General features: G+C 37.5%; 1 protein-coding gene across 7 annotated transcripts in view; it reads right to left on the bottom strand.

The window, feature by feature from the left end:
• LOC139450548 (protocadherin-7-like) overlaps positions 1-23,078 on the bottom strand; it is a 56,238-nt gene that overhangs the window by 25,526 nt on the left and 7,634 nt on the right. For 5 of the 7 annotated variants that reach the window (XM_071232288.1, XM_071232291.1, XM_071232293.1 and 2 more), the window contains exon 1: positions 20,831-21,133. The exons of 1 other annotated variant lie outside the window; for it this stretch is intronic. The gene's annotated coding sequence lies outside the window, so the exon portion shown is untranslated. Of the gene's footprint in view, positions 1-12,052; positions 12,126-20,830; positions 21,134-23,078 lie in introns of those variants that run through there. One more of the 7 variants, XM_071232289.1, reaches the window with a different exon arrangement.

Below are 23,078 nucleotides of genomic sequence, written 5' to 3'. Positions count from 1 at the left end.
ATCAAAAACAAACAATCAAACACACTCAATTTCAATGCAATATTTCACTTTCCAAATCATCAGAGCCAGCCATGATCCATGGTCAATTCTGACAGTCTTTTCTTGAAAGAGACTGTGACAAATTATTTAAGAAAACAATTATTGTTTACACAACAAATTTAAAGTGATTAACACTGTGTATAAGGAATTAGGCAGACAAACAAACAATCAGCCATTAACACAACATTAGGTCAGTTCCGGACTATAACTTTGTTGATACACACAACCAACCTGTCAATCATTGGCCCACAATTCCTTGAGACAACACATTTATTCCGTCAATTATCAAGTCATTGATGTCTTTAGTAAAGACAATAGATGTCAATTTAAGACACAAGAGAAACCTACATTTTCAGTAACAACATGCCATTTTCATCAGTAATCACACCATTGATAGACGTAAACAATATAGAATGTGCGTACAGGTTTCCCACCATGCTCTGTACATGTAGAAATCTTTTCATTATTAAACACTCAGCAAACTGTTACCACGGTTCATCTATTACGATAAGTTTCAGTTCATAATTTCCAGAAATACAATTTGACACACAGCTTTGCATATTTCTGTTCTGGTTGAAATTTGCAACTGGTTCTTAATTAACTTTTATTCTTATCATAAACTACTAACAGTCACGAAGTTTTACACAAATGCTCTAAATGGTTCGGTGAAATTGGAATATTGTTTCAAAATAGTAGTCAATGTCATCTCAACAGCTGAAACAACATCCATGAAATTCACGCTTTCAGACCAGCCGGCTAATAGAAGGCATTGAGGGTCTATTTCACAAAACAACAAATCAATTTCATAACGGCAGCTCGACAGAAGGCGAGGAATTTGGGGAATTGGTATGAAAATGTGAAAACTGCGACTGCAAATGGATTATGCAATAAGTCACATCCCAAAGATTACCTCTGCTTATGATCCATTTAGAAACTGATTGACAGAATGCCTGTTTCGTAATTGTTCATGAGAAAGAATAGCATTCTTAAATTGTCATGTGTGCGCATTATTTACAATTTAGCTTTGTGTTACGCCACTCACTCTTGTTTGAAACTGAAATCTATCTCATATGTGAGGTTTAGTTCACACACAGAGTAAAAAATCCAAAAACGTTTTTGTTCAACATAGCAACTGTTATCTGTGGTTAATATGATCATTTCAAACCTCAAATTCAGGCTTGAAAATTAGATGCAATTTAACGAAATGTTTGCATACATCTAAATGATTTTAAGACATGATAATCAGAGGCTTTATATAGAGCATTATTCACAATAAACCATTACACAACAAACCTGGTATGTCTAGCTGAATGGTATGGTGTTAAAAGTGATTGACATCAAAGCCAAGAAATCACAACAGTTAACACTACAGTCTGAAGCCTCACTAATCAATCTGAACCATAAATCTAAAATATATTCCACAAGATTAAACCCATTTCATTCTAATTCCCACATCACTGTTTTATACAACATACCTTCACCGCATCAAGTAAAAATCCTTCAGAAACACAGAAAATCTTCAAAATCCACTAATGTGACAGTAGATTAAAGAATCAAACAGTCGCTCTCAGTTAGAATCCAAATGATCTTCTCCCGAGCCAAGCCTTACACCTGATACTAAAATCAGGAAGCCTTTTCCACCTGAGCGACTATGCCTCAGGTCATAGTCAACTGGAGCGATCTAAGATTGGACGAGGATGCCTCTTGGCCCTCCATGCCCAGATTGGCGTAAAATGCTTTTGATAGGATTTAGGGGATGTTCATTTAGTGTGGTGTGTCATAATTTATCAGGTCTCTGTCAAAAGCCGTTTGGGGAACTTCCTATTATCAAGGGAGGCTACTGCGACACCTTGCATCATATTTTGACACCCTAAATTGATTGGCCCCTGAGGAGGGTTGAAAGTCATGTAGTCCCTGTGTTTCCTTTGGTAGAAATGTGGCCATTTCTCATTTTTGTCACTTTCAATTAGTGTTATGGCTTCCTTTAACACTTACAACTGTAGCTCAAATAATTTATATCTCCCCATTCCAATATCCCGAACGTCTTCTTTTGGAGCCAAATTTGACTCTAAAACCAACGCAGAATTAACCAAATCAAAATATATCAAAACTCCAGACCTCAACATCACTTTTGAGTATAGTCATAAAGAATTTCTATCTTCTCATAACACTTCAATTGGTCTCCAAATTTCTAGAATGGTATAAAATGATTTTTTTCAAGATATGTCCATCGCTCGATTAAATTCTCAAATCATAATCACATCTAACTGAGACATGTATCCATTACACAACAATGCTGATTTCAAATGAGTCAAGTTTTACATATGAAGTGGTAAAAATAGTCTGCAATACGACACTGGACATAATGCAGAATTCATTTTGTCTGACAATTGTAAGCGACTATCATTAAAATTTTAGCTTTTTATTGGAACATAATTGTGTTTCCTTTAGGAATGTGAAACGGAGAACCAAAACAGTTAAGGTCCAGACCATGCAGACAGTTGTTATTTCTCGAAACAATACCTACGTAGTTATTGTTTTTAAACTTTTGAAACACTTCAATTTCACTGTAATAGATACTTTGTGAAACAGGACCCTGGTCCTCGTTCCACAAGGTGATCATACCGCCATGACAGTCTGAAGTCAATGTTGAAGTGTGGAAATTTCGATCACCTTAGCGCTGCAATTTCTTTGTGGGATTCGGCCTTGCTCCACATGCTTTACATAAGGGATCAGTAAAGAAGACAGGTTGTGTGAGTGAGTGAGTGAGTTGGGTTTAACGCCGCTTTTAACAGTTTTCCAGTTATATCACGGCCTGTCAGCTTAATGTGGGAGGAAAGCCCGAGGTGATGCTGGTCTCTGATGTTTATCACTTCGGTGAAACCCACAAGCACGGGTATGGTGCTGACAAACCTAGAAACATAATCGGGGCGAACCGGGATTCGAACCCACAATCATAGGTTTCTGGCGTGCCAAAGGGACGCAACTCTGCACAGCGAATTGCGGCGCCTTAGACGACTGGGCCACCCGTGCCCCCTCAATAATTGTGTGGCAAATGTCATTGTATGTCATCATAATCTGATACATAAAATAATTTCTCGCACTACCACCCGTTCATTTTCTTAGCTGTTGGCTGAGACTCAATGATTTTGAAATACACATGTATTAACGAAATGCTGTAAGCTGTCATAACACAACCTTCATTCAAGGATATCAAGGGACATCAAACATTACAAACCCATCACAAGTCTTGGTTTTCATGGTATCTTTATCTTTCTTGGTATGGTTCGAAATAATATGAACATTTGTGTTACAGAATAAACATGAAAACCTAACTACATAGTTAACAATATGTACATTTAATAATGCTTTCGTTTCATTAAATTTCCTAAAACGTTCAAGTCACGGATCGACTCTTTATCCTAGCTTTGATCCAAAACAATGACCTTACCATTTTCGAAACCTTCAGAATCCATCATGGGTAAAAGCCTTTGCTTTAAACATGTCTTGTTTACGAATATTAGGTTGCTTTTACGTCTAATTTAGCGAGAGTATAATGCCTCTCGTCTCTGCATCATCGTTCATCCAGAATAAAGTTAATGAAAGAATAAAGACAAAGTGTAAAAATCAATTTTTCCTTTGAAAAGAGCCATCTTGTAAAAAGCAAGACAACTTCAGAGATCTTGGTTTGATTTGCGAAAAAACAAATGAAACAGATGTCTTGGAGCCATTTTTCGTGTTGGAAGCATTCATGCAGCTAAAGTGATAATTGAGCAATGAAACCAAAGTACTCGAAGATCTGTCAGAGTTCTTAATTCTCAACATTTCAAATTTAAACTTATTTTTCGTTTAAGATTGCAAGGTATTGAAGCATCTCGAATGATTATGATGCCTGGAAGAAAATCTCTCACTAAGGGACAAAATGAAGCAAAATTTGATGAAAATTGAAAAAGAAGTTTAGATTGATTTGAGAAAAAGGAGCAAGGGGTTCTGTAGAGGTCAAACTGACTCACACTTTGAACCAAGACAAAACATGATGTTATCAGCGGTATGTAATATCCTAGGTGTGCTTACTGGACAAAATAATATCATACTGAATACAATAGCCTAAGGTTTGTACTTAATAAAAGAAAAAAATATAATGTTGACTCAAGATGGAATTTACATAAACTCTACTGTCTTTTAATCTTTAATCTGTTAATCCTGCTGATTGTTTAAGAAACGAAAAGCTACAAAACCCTTTCCATATTCAAAGGAAATCTCTGCTAAAAGAAGAGTCGATTGTCCGATCATCCTACCGGGTACCCATTCACTGCTAGGTCAACAGAGGCATACTTTGAACAAAGTCACTTGCCAAAGGAGGCATCACATGAGACAAACCATGCTTGATAGTGGACAGAGGTTTGCTTAAACAAAATTCAGATTCACATTTATTGCACATAGACAAAAGGAAAAAGATAGATATGGATTGATGCAAACACAAGAGCCAAAGGGCACAGGTTGAACTGATGATCTGGTAATAGCTTTATTGCTCTCATTGTTCCACCGAAGGTTTTACGACCTATAATTTGGGCTGAACTTATTGAGCAGGCATCAGGGCAGTGATCAAGCTGTCAAAGGTTATCTGCATCATCGTCAGCATCCCTACACTGTCAGTGTCACATCCATACACCAGATTCATGTTTCAACTGAAGTCCTTAGTCATATCGGCAGGACTGACCCATGCATCATATTATTACAGATTGGTAATCTGACAGTACCAAATGAACTGTTGACTCCACAGGTGCCCATAAATCACTCACATGCATTCCTGGTTCAAATTTACAAAAAGAATAATTCCAAATCAAAAAGTTTAAAAACTGACAAAAAAAATAACAGACTGCAAGTATGGGAAATATTTATTTTTATAAAACCCCACGCTAAGGTTTTTTTTATGATTTAATTTGATAAAAGTTTGATGGCCATATATTGATTCGCGAAAGTTCAGTTCCGTATGACTTCCAATATTAGATCCTGGAAGTCAAAAATTCATACCAAAAACGGAATGGCTAATCCAATTTTTCATGTTTGATTATTTCCCGAAATCAACTCTTCAGCGTCGGAAGATATGTCTGATATTAACAATAGTTCTGGAAAAAAATGATGAAAATAGACATCTTGAGGGAGGAAAAAAATGGCTGAATTCTCAATCTCTGACGCACTAGCGGGCTAACATGATTGAGTTTGTCTGCAGAGATTGCAAACTTTCATGCATCATAAACCACAATGTTTCTCTGACTAGGAGGTCTCTGATTTCATTGAAGCAAATAAATATTATGAGCAAAACTGACAAAGTGGACATGATACAATTATTACCTAACACTCATGGAAGGTTGGACAATCTATTTGCCAACAACCAATCGGCTAACTTGTTACAGTTTTTCATGATACAGCGCTCTCACTGTAGACATAAAGTACCTACATCTAACCTAATCTCGCAGCTCTAATCAAGCTAGTTATTGCCCTAGGGCCAGGAGAGAACCCGAGTTCAATCAAGCGTTAATTTATGGTGATACAAACTCTATATCTTCATAAACCACACGAAAGGATTAACTATAATAACAGACAACTAATTAGATGTAAATATAGACTTTGAAAGTCTACGCCATGCATGGATTATCATTATTATCAGTATTATTGTCTCGTGAGTTGATCTTTGCTTTTGCGGTTAGAAAGTTAGACCCATTGAAAACTGACAAAGATTTACATACTATTTGTAGACATTTTTATTGGATTGTGATAATATATTACTTTTGGGTACTAAAGAAACTCAGGTTGTAGATCTCTTGTGAGTGTGTCAACTAGATTTCAAGTGTGGGAATGTTTTATGACACAGTCAGAAATATTATATTGTTTGATAGGCATTACTTAGTTGACGGATGACAAAGTAGACACAATTTAGGGATAACAACTTCTTAAATTACTGTAAAGGCGGCATTTCGGTATAGATCCTTATACCGTTGTCAAAGAAGGCTGATAGTCTTGCTAGACAGCGGTATAAGTATCTATACCGAAACGTCTCCTTTACAGAAATATTCCAGCTACACAACCATCACAAATTATGAAATCTGGCCAAACATGGATATATTTGGCATTTTAGTACAATGTCAAGCAATCAGGAAAGTCAGCAAATCTTACCAACCAATCCCCTTCAGGATGCAATGACTCACAATCAGTTGTAACCAGATTCACCTAGATTACAATCCTTGGTTGTCAACACCATGCTCAAACCATCCTCAAAGTGGTCCATGTCACTGACCTGCATCACTTTGGGCTTTAGGCCCACCTTACTCTGATACACTGTGATATAACTGAAGGAGCTTATGGCTCAAAGCAGTGTCATACCAAACTGGTGAGGTGAAATGGGATTTAACATTGTACTCCCAAATTATTCCATTAAAATAGTGGCTTGCATGCACTTGTGCATCCATGTGTGTGTGAGTGGCTGCTTGTATTAATCTAGACTAATGATGTTAATTTAGTGCATATATATAATCCACTGATATACTAACTGTGCTGCCGTTTAACACGAATACCCGACTCAGACACATAAAACTGACTTCAAGCCAAGCACCCCTTGTTTTATTTCCATAATGCTGATTGCCAGGCATGGTAACAACAAGTACCATCTTTTAACCTCTGACCACCAATCTCCAGACAGAGGCTCCATCCACGAGACCACAGAAGTGCTGTTATACCAAACTTACCAACTTCCTTAAAACAACATAATGCAGAGTTTTGTTGCTTCTTAACCCAAGCAGAGATGCTCAGCAAGGTACAGTGGGACCTGTTCTGCCCTGGAATCCCCATAGGATTGCAAGAGGGTAATCTCATTAGGGATGTGTCAATGCCAGAAAGGTCTTCAGAGAGTAAAATTTACTATGTACAAGTTTCATTACATGGTAAAAAACATCTTGAACAATTTGATTATATATTTTTTATGATATATTTGCCAGTCTTGTTAAATCAGTCCCTTCCTATGGGAATCAAACGAACACTTTCGGTTTTAAAACTATGACCTTTGGCCCTATACCTCCAAGGAAACAAGTCTCTCATGAAACAGAAAGAATACAGTGCCTGTTTCCTTGGTTAGACAATGGAATACACTTGGTGAAAAAATGATCACAGACCAAATCTCTAAACGCTTCAAATTCCTGCAAATAATGTGTTCCTTTCAACCTTAACATCACACAAGTTTTATCATACACATGGGAAAACATGATATCAAATTGTTAAGAATGCTTTTCGAAAAAATATATAATTTGTCAATTTGTCATTAACATTGATCCTGTGTCATATTGCCCCTGCTGGACCATATATTATTCAGGAAAATGTAATTACTTGCCAAAGGTTCCGAGAGTCAGCCCTCCCCAAAGTTTGACTAGCGGAGTGTCAAACATTGATGACTCAGCCTTTTCAGCCTCAAACCAACCAATACCAAAAGCTACATCACCTTAATTACTGTTTACCCTGTATCCCGTAATCCCTTTAAGGATAGATAAACTTTCACAGTCATTGCGAAAACACTGCGAACAATTATCACCAATCCTGAATAGTATACGAAGGATTCGAGTTCTTGTGAGTTATGAGTCTATTTACGAGAAAAGTATTGTGTCTTCTCGAAGGTAGTAATTATCACCCAAGGTTATCAGCATGATACCAAATTACCTCCCCTTGATAATTTTGCCAACTGTCTGTGACACTTCTCAGTACATCCCTCTCATTATCTAAGCTACAGAATCGCACCTTCTCAATGAGGCCCTAAAGGAGGGAGATAGTATGTCATGATTTCAAAATTCAAATTTTCAATTACAATTAATACATATTTCATACAATTTCATTCCTATTATGCTGTAAATGAAAACATCACTAATTTAAGATCAAAGGTTTAAACTTGTTACATTTTGTTTGAAATGTGTTTTTATCTCTAAACAAATCTATAAATCATTCTATAAAACTGAAATGTGGTAGCCAGGGTGACCCATTGTTAGCCTCGCTTCCTTTTGTAGGGCAATTTAAAGGTGCAAGGGTCAGCTATAATGGACACTCGGACCAACATAATGATCAGTCTGCCCACACGCTTGCTTTCCAAAACAGCTTAGTCAGCTTAGTTAATTCTCAATTCAAGTCAAACTTTGAAAATTTATGTCCCTGGGATAAAGTCTCATGCAAAGTTTAAGTGAATTATTGTCATTTCGAATCTGAGCACACCTCTGAATTGAAAAGCTTGTGACCTGGGAATGTAAATACAAAACCTAGACCTGTCTGGTTGGATTAAGATGCCATTAGACTTTGAAAACATATTAAGTAACAACCAAGAAACTGTTCAAGCCCTCTTGTGAATACATCACTTGTCGACTGTGCCATCATCCCTTGTGGCTCATGTGACCTTGACTCTTAGGAGTTTAACCTTTAAAATGCAAGATTATTCCAACATCTTGTCTCTGAAATGAACATTTTAAAGAAAAAGAAAGTTCTGAAATCATCTTAATAAAATATAATAAAAAAGGAGCCCAGAGACTTTCTTCATTTTCACTTCTGAAACTGCAGTAATCTAGACTTGCCAACAATTATAGACTTGCATGGGCTGTATTGGATATATTTGTTTCAGGGTCTGTATGACAGACTAGTGCAAGATGGGAGTCACAATTTCTTGTTACTGATGTTCTTGAACAATGAGTGAATATTGTTTTGCTCCATTTGAAAATTACCCTCAAATGTTACAGTCTTAACTTTTTGAATTACCAAACATGGAGTTCCAGCATCTAAATGGATCCTTTTAATATCAGGATCATGGTGCATCATAAACCAGTCTCCACAAATCAAAGATAAACCATTTCTTTATTAGAACATGTCAAGACCATAACCATTGAAACTATACCATTTCCTGACAAATCTGATCTGCTACTTTGATATTTTCCCAAGCAAATGACTTATCATCATATTTGTACTAAAACAGGGGGCATTTGCATCAATCTCCTTAGCATTAATATCAAGCATGTTAGCATTGACTTTAAATGGATTCATCTTTGTGAACACAACAATAAAACTGACCAGCAAGATCCTTTGAAGTTGCTAACTCCCTTCAACAGCAAGATTTAAAGGAGTGCTTCTAGAGGTTGCTGTAGACATTTCCATCCATCAGGGGCACACTTATTCCCAAGAATTGCCAACCGCTTTGCACTGACCAGACAAAAGTCACACTGGTAGCAAGTGGTGCATCTTTAATCAACAAGGCAAAGTAATCAGGCTAAATAACAACAGACAAGGGACTGATGTGGCTTTGTCAATAAAACAGCACTAATTACCATCAAGTCTGTGCAAGACACACCGGGGCTTTAATACTGGCCTCCCCTGTCACAAACAGCCGAGGAGAAAAAACATCAGAATGCTAAATGTGTGTTTTCAGTCACCTTCACACAGAATTCAGCCAGACGTTCGGGGCAAGAAATATCCTCACACCTTCTGGTCTGTGGTTAGTCATCAAATGTGACAAAATGTTACATAAAATTAATGCTGATATTTGAGGCTTTCAAAACTGAATGAAATATTAAAACTGGATTCTTGTAGGTTCCGTGTTTATTTGGTTCCTGTGGCCTGATATTTCTCACTTTTTATGTATATGTATATCATAGTATATGTGACACATTAGTAAAATATTTATCATTTTTCTTCTTCTGACAGACCAAGGATCCAAGTGGTAATTGGTCCTGATGTTTGATTCAAACCAACAATCAGGAGATCCTACTCAAACTACAGACACAACGTGGTCTTCAAATGACAACATTATTTCAAGATTATTCATTGTAACATTATTCAGTTCAACAATGGAACCATGATGGCTCAATACAGACAATAGCATTTTCTCTTTTATCAATCATCATAAAACAAGCTAAATGACTTTTCTTCATGTGGTAACATCTTGATATTCACTATAGTAAAAACAATGCTTTCATCTAAGGAGACCATAATGCCAAACTTCCTATGTTAGTATCGTCATCTTCCTGGTCGTTATTCCGGTCAAATGGCTCATATAACACAAGTCTTTACAGTTATCACGACTTTCCTCTTCAGAACGGATCTGTTTTACAATATGTGTACTAAAAAGAACAAAAAGATCATTGGACTAAGTATAAAGTACAAGTATCAATTTTCAGGATGTAAGGCCTCCTCAAGGAGTTGTGTTTCAGGAAATGTTACTTTTCCAAGGTGTCAGTAGTTATATTCCCATTTACATTTTGTTTCTATAAATATGCAGGTATAAGCTGATTAATAGTATCTGTACCACATATTTCTTAACAGACCATTACAGTTGTGACAAGACCTTCCAGACAGACAAATTTAATTACTTGTTTCACAGATCTGACCGTCAATTTTTAGCCATTTTCCCCCCAAAATAAGACTCTGTAACAGAATATAATCATGGTCTGGTAACCTCTTACCTAAAGATCTACAGTTAGATTGACATTTGGACTGTTGTGTTTGTCCATTTCCTTCTGGTAAAGACTTTATCTGAAGGATAATAATATCACTGTCTCCCAGAAAATAAATCTTCAAAATTGGTGTGTTGTGCTCACAAGAAGATAAAACTTCAAGGCCATAGCATAACCAGTCTCCTTTATCAGAATCTATTGGGCATAACAGGCTTAAAGGCACAATACAAGAATTCATTTAGTTTAGATTTTAGGCAATCTTTATTTTTATATTTTCCCTTTATGCTTCAGATACATTTTATGTAAAAACTGTAAAACAAGTGAGAAAATATGTTTTGATTTATGGTTAGAGATAACTGATGGGTTGTTACCTGAAATGCAGGTTATTGTACAAATTACAGAATGCATAATATTTTTACTTTAAATCGGGGTATATGTCAATATTTGCTTGGTACTCCCACCTGGATATTGCTGAAATTTTGTCAAAAAGCCACACAAATGTCTCTCTTTCAGATGTGAGTAACCTGATATCAATATTATTTATAGTGTCTTACAGAGTCAGATTATCCTGACCAGTTTAATGTTGAAGTCAAGACCCTCTCACTGCAGTAGGTGACCCTTCACCTGACCAACATTTTGACAGGTAAGTGCAAAGTGTGCTGTTGTCGTACCTGCTCAGCAAACTCGTTAGAGCACCTGAAGGTAAACAGTGAAACTCAAAGGAGTGCTTACACAAAAATTAGCCAGGTCAAGATAAAATCATGGATCTCACCTTTCACTCCGAGCCTTAGGGAAAATAGCACAGGGTTGACTGTGATTGTATCCTAGATTTCCTTTCAGAATCCAAAGTTGGTGCACATTGCCACACTTGTCAGGTATTTTGTGTTTCACCTGTAGATTGCTGATAATTAACATGCACAGGTGAACAGTAACAGCTGTCGACAATAGCGGTTAGTTCCGTTATTTTTGCTGTTGAGATTTTGAATATCTTTGTTAGTATTATTTCCTGATGTATGTCGACTTCTACCTGTTTCTGACACTGATATCAGTAGAATGTGAAAACCAGAACAAAGACATGCAACTTTTTACAAAAATGTTCCGTTTTGAGCTTAAAAAGCAACAGGCCCGAACAATTCTTTACAAGTTCAATCCTTACTACGGTGGTTCAACACAGGTTTTTCTCTCAGATACATGCTACCTTAATGGGCACTGAGCTTCAAATTACTTCAACTAAAATATTAATGCGGTCTAAAACTTCAAACAAAAAAATAACCATGAACAGTCAATACAGAATATTTTCTTCTAATCTTGTGCAAAATTATCATCTTCAACTGGAAGATCAAACAGCTTCACTGATATTATTGAAACCATGACTTACATTTCAAACAATCACATATTCTTGTATTCCTACAATTTTCTAATGTAGAATAGAATAGAATAGAATAGAATAGAATAGAATAGAATAGAATAGAATAGAATAGAATAGAATAGAATAGAATAGAATAGAATAGAATAGAATAGAATAGTCAAAGAAAAGTTACCTTAAAATCACATGAATCTTTAGGTATCCATGAAATATTAAGAAATCCATAAACAAACTGTCCAGTAAGTTCATGACCACCATTACTCCAGGAACAACCTCATAGAGATCCCGGCCAGACAAAAGTCTTAGAATTCCAGTGTTTGAAGTTTCTACTATCAAGATAACCCCCTTGGTGTATAAACCTGTATTGTTCCCCAGGAGCCAGTGAGAGATAACGTCCAAGTTCACTCAGTTGCTGGCCATATGTTCAAAGCACACCTCCATGTGTTAAAACACGATACCCTGCCCTTAGACACTGTCCACAAATAAACATACAGCTAGTCTTTGTTTGTATCTTGCTGATTTCAAGTAACAAGTTGAAGAGTCCTGCATTGATATCTGGCCTTGAATCCCCCCTGCCAGCATCCTATGCAGGGGATTCAATAGGGATTCTGTGCTCCTGGATCCCTATTCTCCTACACCGTTTCCCTCCTACCTGGCTCAGGGCTTTGATGATGAGGGTACATCCTGCCCCATGGGACACCTCCCTCTCTGACCCCACCCCTATCTCCACTACCCTCATCCCACCCCCTGCAGCTTTCAAATCAACCTCCCATCTACTTTATATTTTAATCCATCTACCCTGATGGTTGCTTCAAAGGGTTGACACAAAATCAATTATTAGTTCTGTATGTTCTTAATTTTGACACTGTCCAGACAGAAATCAAATTGTCTCCACTGATTCATCCAAGCTTCCCTCAATGGCCTTCTACATGCATATATGAAGTGTGTTATTTTTTTCTGAAACATCCCTAATCCCTTTCTTCTTTGACCAAGGACCCTTGGCTAGTTTGAAAGTCCATCAAGTCATGTCAACCCTCGTCCTCCTCCTCCATATATTCATATCTCTTACTTTATTTTGGTTGAATATATATTAGAATTAAGAATACCAACGGTATTGATATTCTCATCTCTGAAGAACCATGTAAACGAAATAAACTGACATTTCAATTGTAGCATCACTGTAAAGTTACAGCAATGCCACCTGGTGGTCATGAGTGAGTGAGTGAGTATTATTTAACGCCGCTTTTAGCAATATTCCAGCAATATCACGGCGGGGGACACCAGAAATGGGCTTCACACATTGTACCCATGTCGGGATTTGAACCCGGGTCTTCGGCATGACGAGCGAACGCTTTAACCACAAGGCTACCTTGTAGCCATAAACACAATATCTAAACAGGATAGATATTTTTCTTCATTCAGTTCTGCGTTTCATATATCAGAACATCCAATTATACATTTTCAGACAAAAACACAGCGGATGCTTCACAACATCCCGACCACCTTCACCACACCCTGACCACCTTCACAACATCCCGACCATCTTCACAACATCCCGACAACCTTCACAACATCCCGACCACCTTCACAACATCCCCATCCCGACCACCTTCACAACATCCCGACCACCTTCACAACAACCCGACCACCTTCGCAACATCCTGACCATCTTCACAACATCCCAACCACGTTCACAACATCCCGACCACCTTCACAACATCCCGACCACCTTCACAACATCCCGACCACCTTCACAACAACCCGACCACCTTCACAACATCCCGACCCCCTTCACAACATCCCGACCACCTTCACAACATCCCGACCCCCCCTGCTGCTGATCTCCGCTACCTCAACTAATCACCCTGCACCTCCTTCTGTTTTCTTTAATCAACATCCCGGAATCTAATCAATAATTCAACCATCAATACTATCCTCCACACAGCCAGAGTGTCCCTTCTCATACTATTCCCATACATGTTTACTTATTTCTGCTTGTGTCTGTTCAGTGTATCCATATACTGTCTTCCGCGCCTTTGGGTATTGTATTCTGTATCTTGTGATGTCGTGTTGCAGTTTACATTCAGTTGGATGAACTGCCGTGGTCTACGTCTAGTCTATGTCTGAGTGTAAAAGTTCAGCTCAGCTGTGTTTGAACAGTTGTTCCGTTCTGTCATCACAAATACATGTACTATTATTACGCTGGGGAACTGTTCTGAGATGCATAGTAGCTTCTGGGGATTGTTTTGGATGTGTGTGTCTCATGTGTACTTGTAACAGGCATTGATAATGGCCAGTTATGTCTCAAGACGGTCACAGTCCAATATATTCACAATCTTGATGTTGCACATACGTTCTGAAGGTCACATACATTGCAATATAAGCTGGCATAACAATATGGAAAGGAATATTTGCTGGCTTCTATAGAAACACAGCTACACAAGTACATCTGTACACACAGACACTTAGACACACATTAGTCTGTAGATACAGACACCTAGAAACACATACATCTGTAGACACAGACACTTAGACACACATACATCTGTAGACACAGACACCTAGAAACACATACATCTGTAGACACAGACACCTAGAAACACATACATCTGTAGACAAAGACACCGGGGAAACACATACTTCTGTAGACACAGACACCTAGAAACACATACATCTGTAGACACAGACACCGGGGAATCACATACTTCTGTAGATACAGACACCTAGAAACACATACATCTGTAGACACAGACATTGGGGAAACACATTCATCTGTAGATACAGACACCTAGAAACACATACATCTGTAGACACAGCCACCAAAATATATTCACCCTCTGACCTACAGACACCTAGGGACCTCCTATAGGCACACATACACCTTCAGTCATCTGCAGACACTTCAGACACCCATATCCCAGACACACACAAAGACACAGACACACATCCCCCTCCCCCCTCCCCAGTTGTGCCCCTCCTATAGCTGTGTATCCAGGATCTCATCACAATGTTCTCTTTAACCACTGATATTGTTATTGCCTCCACAGAAGGAAGATTTGCATAGACTCTCATTTATCTAGCCACCCATCCCAACAGGCTCTACGGCTAATCCCATTTCTCATTCCATGTGTTGTTCCAACCAGCTCCATTCAACATTTAATCTGGCCATTTATCTATCTTGAATTTACTAATATTAACACTGCCCTCCAACTCTGCTGCATTCATGGGGTTCCTGCTCTTGATTACTCCGGGGAGACTATTGCAAGATTTTACCTCATAAACCTGGAATCCTTGTAGAAACCAAGAATCATTTATCCAATTTAAAGTCAGAACTGTCTATGTAATAAACAAGTCATTCTCCAAGACTCTATATGAGAATGATATTTTGGTGCAGTTAAACAATTCCTTGGAGTGTGTATCATGTGGAGTACATGCTTGTCTCTGTACTCATAAACGTCTTCCACAACTATGATTACAGTAAATGGGTTTCAAATCTCTTCATAATAGACTGGCTCTGGGATCATATACCATATTAAAACCATTGCAAAGATGGAACATGACAATAAAGCATAGGGTATGAACGAACTGAAAAATACATGCAATTTGTTCCAAGTTCTGTATTCTACTGTGTGTCTTTACAGGATGAGAAGGAACCATAATTCTTTTCAAACCAATCGATTCCCAAATCAGGCCAAACCAGAAAAGACAGAAGAATGAATAACAGGTGAGAGCAGACAGATCAAATACAAAAGAAGTCAGAAGTATGGTAAATAACAAAAAAGTGGACGAATAAAAAAGAAAATGATGGAGAGACTTACAGTTAAATTCTTTTATCTTCAACATCCCTTTTTTATTCCATTACCTCTAAATATAAAGCATGAGAAACTCTCAATGTAAATAGCTGCAAAAGTTATCATGTGGCATAAAATATCCACTCACTCACTCAAAAAGAAAAAGATAAAAAGTTCGTATGAATAAGAAAGGTTGCTGTGATATAGCCACGAAAAGCGAAATGTCAGAGTTACTGGATTCCTGACCTGGTCCCTTTGTCAATATCAGCACTTCATCACACATCTGACAGCCTCGCTTGTTCATATCAAAATAAACAATTTCCCCGGTGAATGCGATCGCCCATGTTTCCCATGTAATAACAATTTAACACACTGCTACGGTTGTCAGATCAAAGGTAGTGTAAATAATCAAAGCGTAAGACAACATGATATGTATATAAAAGCCTGATACATTTATCAAAAGTTGCGGTAAGTGAAAGATAATTAGCATCTAATCCTTAAAAGAACCTGCCAATCATCACATTGTCGGTTTCTATGTTGATATAACAGGATCAGCTGGACCCATGCATATATCAGTCATAGATTGCATTATATCGGAAAGAAAACGTCACTAACCTGCCGAGATAAACTTGATAAAGCAATCAAGTCATGCAAATAGACTTAACAAGCAAATCTAGTATATCATGAAATGTTACCGCGATGATATTCAAATTCCTTCAGCTATCTAAATGGATTGTTAGTATATCGAGATTACCATGAACATAATTGTAAGTCAAATGGGTGGGAAGAGGAGTAGCTACTTGGTTAGTGAGATACATTTAAGAATATCACAAAGCTTACATAATTCTGATTTTCATATACTACTCAAAAGAAGTTAAGGACCACCCACAGATTAACTAGCTCTTGAGTAGTACATATGAGTGTAGAAATATTTGTAAGGTAATTCTAAATCTAATAGATATATAATAAGATTTCAGCTCAAAAAGCTGTGAAGGTTCTTAATACTGCTTTTTTAAACCAGCATGATAAAAAACCCAGGATTTACTCAAAACCTAAATGCTTGAAAGTTAAGTAATCAAAAATGGTTATCAAGCCCATTTAGGAAACATGATGATTAGGAATATTGAATAAAAAAAATTGAAATTACTACCTTCAGGTGGTATGTTATTAAATTGGAACTATCCAAGTGAATTATCGGAATCCCAAGAAAAACCACCATAGATATAATTATCACATACTCCACCATCATTAAAGCATTCCAATGTGAAATATGAGCATTTAACACCATTCATCCATGAAATAAATTATCACGATATCTAAATTTGAAATATTGAAAAATGATGACTAACTTTGAAATTGGTAAGTATTACATGCAACCACGGAACCATGAAATGTACATATCAAGCGTTGTAATCTACGTCTGCAACAAATTACATGCTTCCAGATCTGTGACTTCGTGAAAATTACTCCCACTTTTAGCAGTGTGAAGCCGCATCTCCACGGAAACTGCGGAAACTGCGACAGGGCGAGGGTATAAATTGGGCAGATAAGCCACTGGGTGCTCCATGCTTCCCTAGAACGCCTCAAAACAGTCTTTAGCTCAATGGAGCAGAAAATCGCTAGAGCACATGGTCTTCCTTCAATCATTTCTTTCTTTGCCGAGTCAAGATATGAGAGATAGGTTTTACAGCTTTGAGATATTGATGTAGCAGACTGCCTGTCAATTAAATTGCATCATAATTTGCCGTTTTCTATACAAACAGCTTTCCACTGCTGATTCACAAGTCAAAAATGTTGAGAGATGACGGAGGTGTTGAGCGCTAGGGACGTCGTCTCTTTCAGACGGTTGAGAGGAGTATAAGGGTGGCCATGGAGTGTGAAGATGTCTATTTCAAATGTACGGAGACGTGACAGAGTCGGCGGCAAGTGAGAGGGGGGAGTTGTGGGATGTCAATACATCCCCTTCTGTCATACTCTGCAATATCGGGACTCTCACGTCTATACACACGATACGGTCAAGCTCATTTCTCATGTGATTAAATAGACAAGTCTATATGCTGGTATGTAATCTGTAATGTCACAATGATAATTGACAATAGACGAATAATAATGATAATGACAATAATAATAATATATTTGGTGAGTGTGATCCCAGTTTGAGCAACATTCGAACCATATCATTTGAGGGGTACTAAGAGAGAGACTCATGTGTAAAATTCTGAACCCAGATCTTTGATGTGACGAGCAAACACTTTTACCACAAGGCTACCTGAATGTGCCTCATTTATTTGGTGATGATGATGATGATGATGATGATGATTTAATGATGATGATAACATGATGAAAATCATTCAAATAGTAATGGTTATGATCTTTAGATCAGGCCAATCGTTCATTTGATGATGATGATGATGATGATGATGATGCACTTAGCAATATTCGAGCTACATGATGGCCTATGTTTATAATGGTGATGATCTATAAATCATGCTGATAATTCATATGGCAAAATAATCGCGATGATCACGATATAAGCATGATAATCCCCCGAGCTTTATCCTTCTATTTCCTATAATAACAAATACAGCAATAAACAGCGGTAATAAGGTAATCAGGCAGTCTTTGTGCAGATAATGATGTGTCTCCCAAGCCTGCCCTCCCATTACAAACACAACTTTATTACTGAATAATTGATAATCTGCACTACGCAACTTATAATCTGAGTTGACACAAACTGGCTCAGTGAACTGAACAATTCAAATTCAACATGAAGCAATACTGCTCGCAATTTGTTCATTTTTTTACAACACCGAAAAATGACTATGCTGTTTTTGTATCAACTGTGATATTCACATGATCAATTTCACTTCATCAAATGGCAAAACACAACAAAAAACAAATCTCATATATTATTCATCCAGGAAGGTCATTACAGGGATTCTTGGATCGTCATTTTGGTCTTGGAATCTTCTGGAAGATTACCATCTTGGCTGTCCACACTACTGGTAGTAATACTACTTTGACACATTTATTACAACTATGAATGTTTCTATGCTTTCGGTATATATGATAATAATAATAATAATAATAATAATAATAATAATAATAATAATAATAATAATAAAAAATAAATAAATAAATAAATAATAATAAATAAATAAAGCGACAAAACCTTTCCATATCCAATAGAAATCTCTGCAAAAAGCAGAGTCGATTGTGCAATTTCGACTATATCATGTGCATGTTTATGAATCACCATCAAAAAGGAATGATACCAGGTGTTCATGAAAATGTGAGCATATCCTGCCCCACCAGTGGAACCCAGTCACAGTCCGAAGTTAAAAAAATTATTTGATTTTCATCTAAAAGAATTTCGGCAGTAAGGTGGGCCTTTTTTTCAAATTACAACAAATAAGGTCCAAAGGACATGTCATCATAACCTTACACTGGATATATGCAGAAAATCACATTTACCAAGACTAAAAACACTATGAAAATTCAATGCCACTTACAAACAACATAAAAACAACAACAATTATATTCTCTTAGTCTTTGTGGCAAATGAGTATTGATGTCAGACCAAAAGCAGAAAAATGTCTCATTGGTTGGATGGAAACTCCAGAGACAGCAGCAAAATGATTCCTAATCTTATAAAATGTTAAATTTAGATACTCTTTATTGACAAATGTTATATTTGGGATAACACTTTCTTAGTAAAGTACAAATTCTAATATTTGTTTGGGTCAAGTCCCATCAGGAATAGAACCCACGCTCTCTGCATCAGTAAGACTTTATGAATAAACATAAATACTCATGACTACAAAACAAATGGAGAAAAGAAACTGGAAAATTGCATTTTCAAAGTGTGTCAGTATGTCTAAAAATCATTAACATTCATACATTCATGCAACACCTATTAACATGTTCTAACCAAACACTTTAAAACGCATCGATAGTGCATTTCATTAGCCATGTAACTCAATATTGTTTAGACGATCTTGTATCCATGACATGAAGTCAAGTCCATTGTTTATACCAACTTTCTCAGGTTAAATGTGCTGAAATATTAAGTACATCATTGAGTTCAGAGATTCAGGATGACAAATTCATGAAAGTCAATTAGTCTAAAAGCCTTCTCAAACTCCATCTTTGCTCGTCTAACGCTTATTGAAATATTTATTGGCGTCAATGTAAGTTTGAACAACCTGTTACAGCACGATACTATATATGACCCCACAAGTATACTGAGCCATCTGGTACCATATAATTGTCTGTAAATAGTTTTTTGTGGATTAATGCTGTACTTGATGACATTATTTTAATTGTTGGTTGTTATTGTAAATCCCCTTGAGGGACAGAAACAGCACTTTTATTATCCATATAACTGCTAGAACAGTATACAGCTATTGCTTACATATTATATATAACGGTTAAATATTTTAAATTTGATTTTCCAAGACACAATTTTTCTCCCATTTGCTGCCAGTGGAGGCCTATTATTAACCAGGTCTATACTTGTAGAATGAAATATGGGGACGACTTGGGAACGCATTTCTATCTCCAGTACAATCAATAGAAGGCCGGCTAAAGATGAGCAAATCCCGACTGTTACAAGTGAGCATCTAACAGACAACTCAACTCAGGGCTAATAACAAGGATAAATGTACATAGATCAATTTCTGAACAGCAAAACAGAGATCTAGTCAACTTCAGTTAAACATAAGATGGATAAAGCAAAATATATGCCACAACAAGTTGATAAGCTCTGGCCTTTGTAACACGGCAATGTTATTGTTTCTGAATTTCCGATACAAGAACCAGTTTCAACATTCCTTGAGCTCAAGGTTCTCATTGACTTCAAAAACTGAAGTCTAACATCAAGTTCTGCAATGTACCTAAAACTCGCCATCAAAATCTACATGTACTTTTAAACATCACAATTAATTAACTTACACTAAAACCAAGCATCTACATCCACTAATTAATTTAACAAAAACATCCTTGCTTTAGTACTAACGATCAACCAAACTGACTTAAGCTGAAAGATTCTCGAACAATTTGGAAAATATTTAGGAGATAATTAAACCCGACATAAGCAGGTCCAAATGTAAGAACGGAGATGGCATTCAAACTGACAAACTAATGATGGAGGTATACAGTACCTGGCTGATGAAGACCACATGTCCAACACATACATCCTCAGAGAAGCGAGAGCTGATTCTTACTGTTATTAATCCATCGTCCAATCAAGCTTGGACGCCAAGACACTGTAGTTTTGGCAGTGATCATTTTTCCATGCTCGAACAGTCTCATTAGGGACTCCGGAACAGTTCTCCTGGGTCTAATTTGACACAATAACAGGAAGCAGGAGAAATAATGGTTAATCCTGGTCTGATATAATACTGATCTGGTTGCTATTCCAACACAGTCCCCTATAAAGCTACCACTTCAAACTGCACCCATTGAGTTTTACAACACTCTGTGAGCACGCACAGTTCCCAGCGTACAAGTATACAAGACTAGGCTCTCCCGCTCTCGCTACTGTTCACTGTGATAGTGAGACTGCAGTTGGTTCAAGCGTACACTCAAGCTTGTACCGATAGGAAGAGGACAATTTGCCCTTCTACCACTTGAATAAGTCTGTATGTGATTTTCTATAGTGATGTACACAGGCCCTTTTGACAGACCAACCTTGGCCGGAAATTGTAATCTTGGGCAACATAACTCATTGTGTCCATTGTTCATGCTATACTTTGTGAGAGGATCCCTTAAACCCAAACACCTGTCTTTGATTTAGAGCTCTTTATTTGGAGAGATTTAAAAACTTCTCCATCACTGATGAACCTGTGTTATGAGTAATGGAGTGATGTGAAGAATGTTTTTTCCTTGTCCAAAATTACTTTGCAATCTTGACTTCTTAGAAGAAATGAAAGTTGCTGAGTAAAATAGCAAAGGTTGATGATTTAGAAATGTTTGAATACAATAAGTTTTTATATCACTCAGAAATTAATATCAATCCAATAAAAAAAAGAAGAGTTTTAAGTGCTATTCTACAATACAATATAGTTTATAGACCTTTGATTGCTAGAAAGATGAAACACTCATGCAATTGAAAGTTTATTACTTGAGGCAACATGAAAATACTTCTAATATCTTGAAACTGTGATATTTATTTGCATTTTAAAAGTAATTTTCTCTAATTGTTATTGAAAATGTCAAAAATAATGAGATATCCAGTATCTGTGCATGGTAATAATGAAGCTTCAACCCTCGGGACAGGCAAAACAGATTGCATCTTTGGTTGTGATAAGACACAGGTAATGAATGTGGGTCTCTTTCTAGTCATATCAGACTGGAAGGAGGGGTGAGAGGTGGGGGTAGGGGATGACGCAGGGATCACAGAAAGGGGAGGCAAAAGAGGTGAGTGCACTGAGGAAACATGATTTGGACTGATTGGGTTGGGATTGGGTGTGGAAAAAAGTGGCACAGATGACAATAGAGTGGATGAGAGTGGTATACGGATGAGGTATCCCATGGATGAGGATGGTTTACGGATGAGGATGGTATACAGATGAGGTGGTATACAGATGAGGGTGGAGCACATGAGGATGGTACACGGATGAGGGTGGAGCACATGAGGATGGTATACAGATGAGGTGGTATACAGATGAGGGTGGAGCACATGAGGATGGTACACGGATGAGGGTGGAGCACATGAGGATGGTATACAGATGAGGTGGTATACAGATGAGGGTGGAGCACATGAGGATGGTATATGGATGAGGGTGGAGCACATAAGGATGGTATACAGATGAGGTGGTATACAGATGAGGGTGGAGCACATGAGGATGGTATACAGATGAGGGTGGAGCACATGAGGATGGTATACAGATGAGGGTGGAGCACATGAGGATGGTATATGGATGAGGGTGGAGCACATAAGGATGGTATACAGATGAGGGTGGAGCATATGAGGATGGTATACAGATGAGGGTGGAACACATGAGGATGGTATATGGATGAGGGTGGAGCACATGAGGATGGTATACAGATGAGGGTGGAGCACATGAGGATGGTATACAGATGTGGGTGGAGCACATAAGGATGGTATACAGATGAGGGTGGAGCACATAAGGATGGTATATAGATGAGGGTGGAGCACATGAGGATGGTATACAGATGTGGGTGGAGCACATGAGGATGGTATTCGGATGAGGGTGGAGCACATAAGGATGTATACAGATGAGGGTGGAGCACATAAGGATGTATACAGATGAGGGTGAAGCAAATAAGGATGGTATACAGATGAGGGTGGAGCACATGAGGATGGTATATAGATGAGGGTGGAGCACATTAGGATGGTATACAGATGAGGGTGGAGCACATAAGGATGGTATACAGATGAGGGTG

This window comes from Haliotis cracherodii, unplaced genomic scaffold, assembly GCF_022045235.1.
Source record: "Haliotis cracherodii isolate W230 unplaced genomic scaffold, xgHalCrac1.p SCAF_8, whole genome shotgun sequence".
NCBI lineage: Eukaryota > Metazoa > Mollusca > Gastropoda > Lepetellida > Haliotidae > Haliotis > Haliotis cracherodii.
The sequence above is the reverse complement of the archived record's forward strand: the minus strand, read 5'-3'. Positions and strand labels throughout refer to the sequence as shown.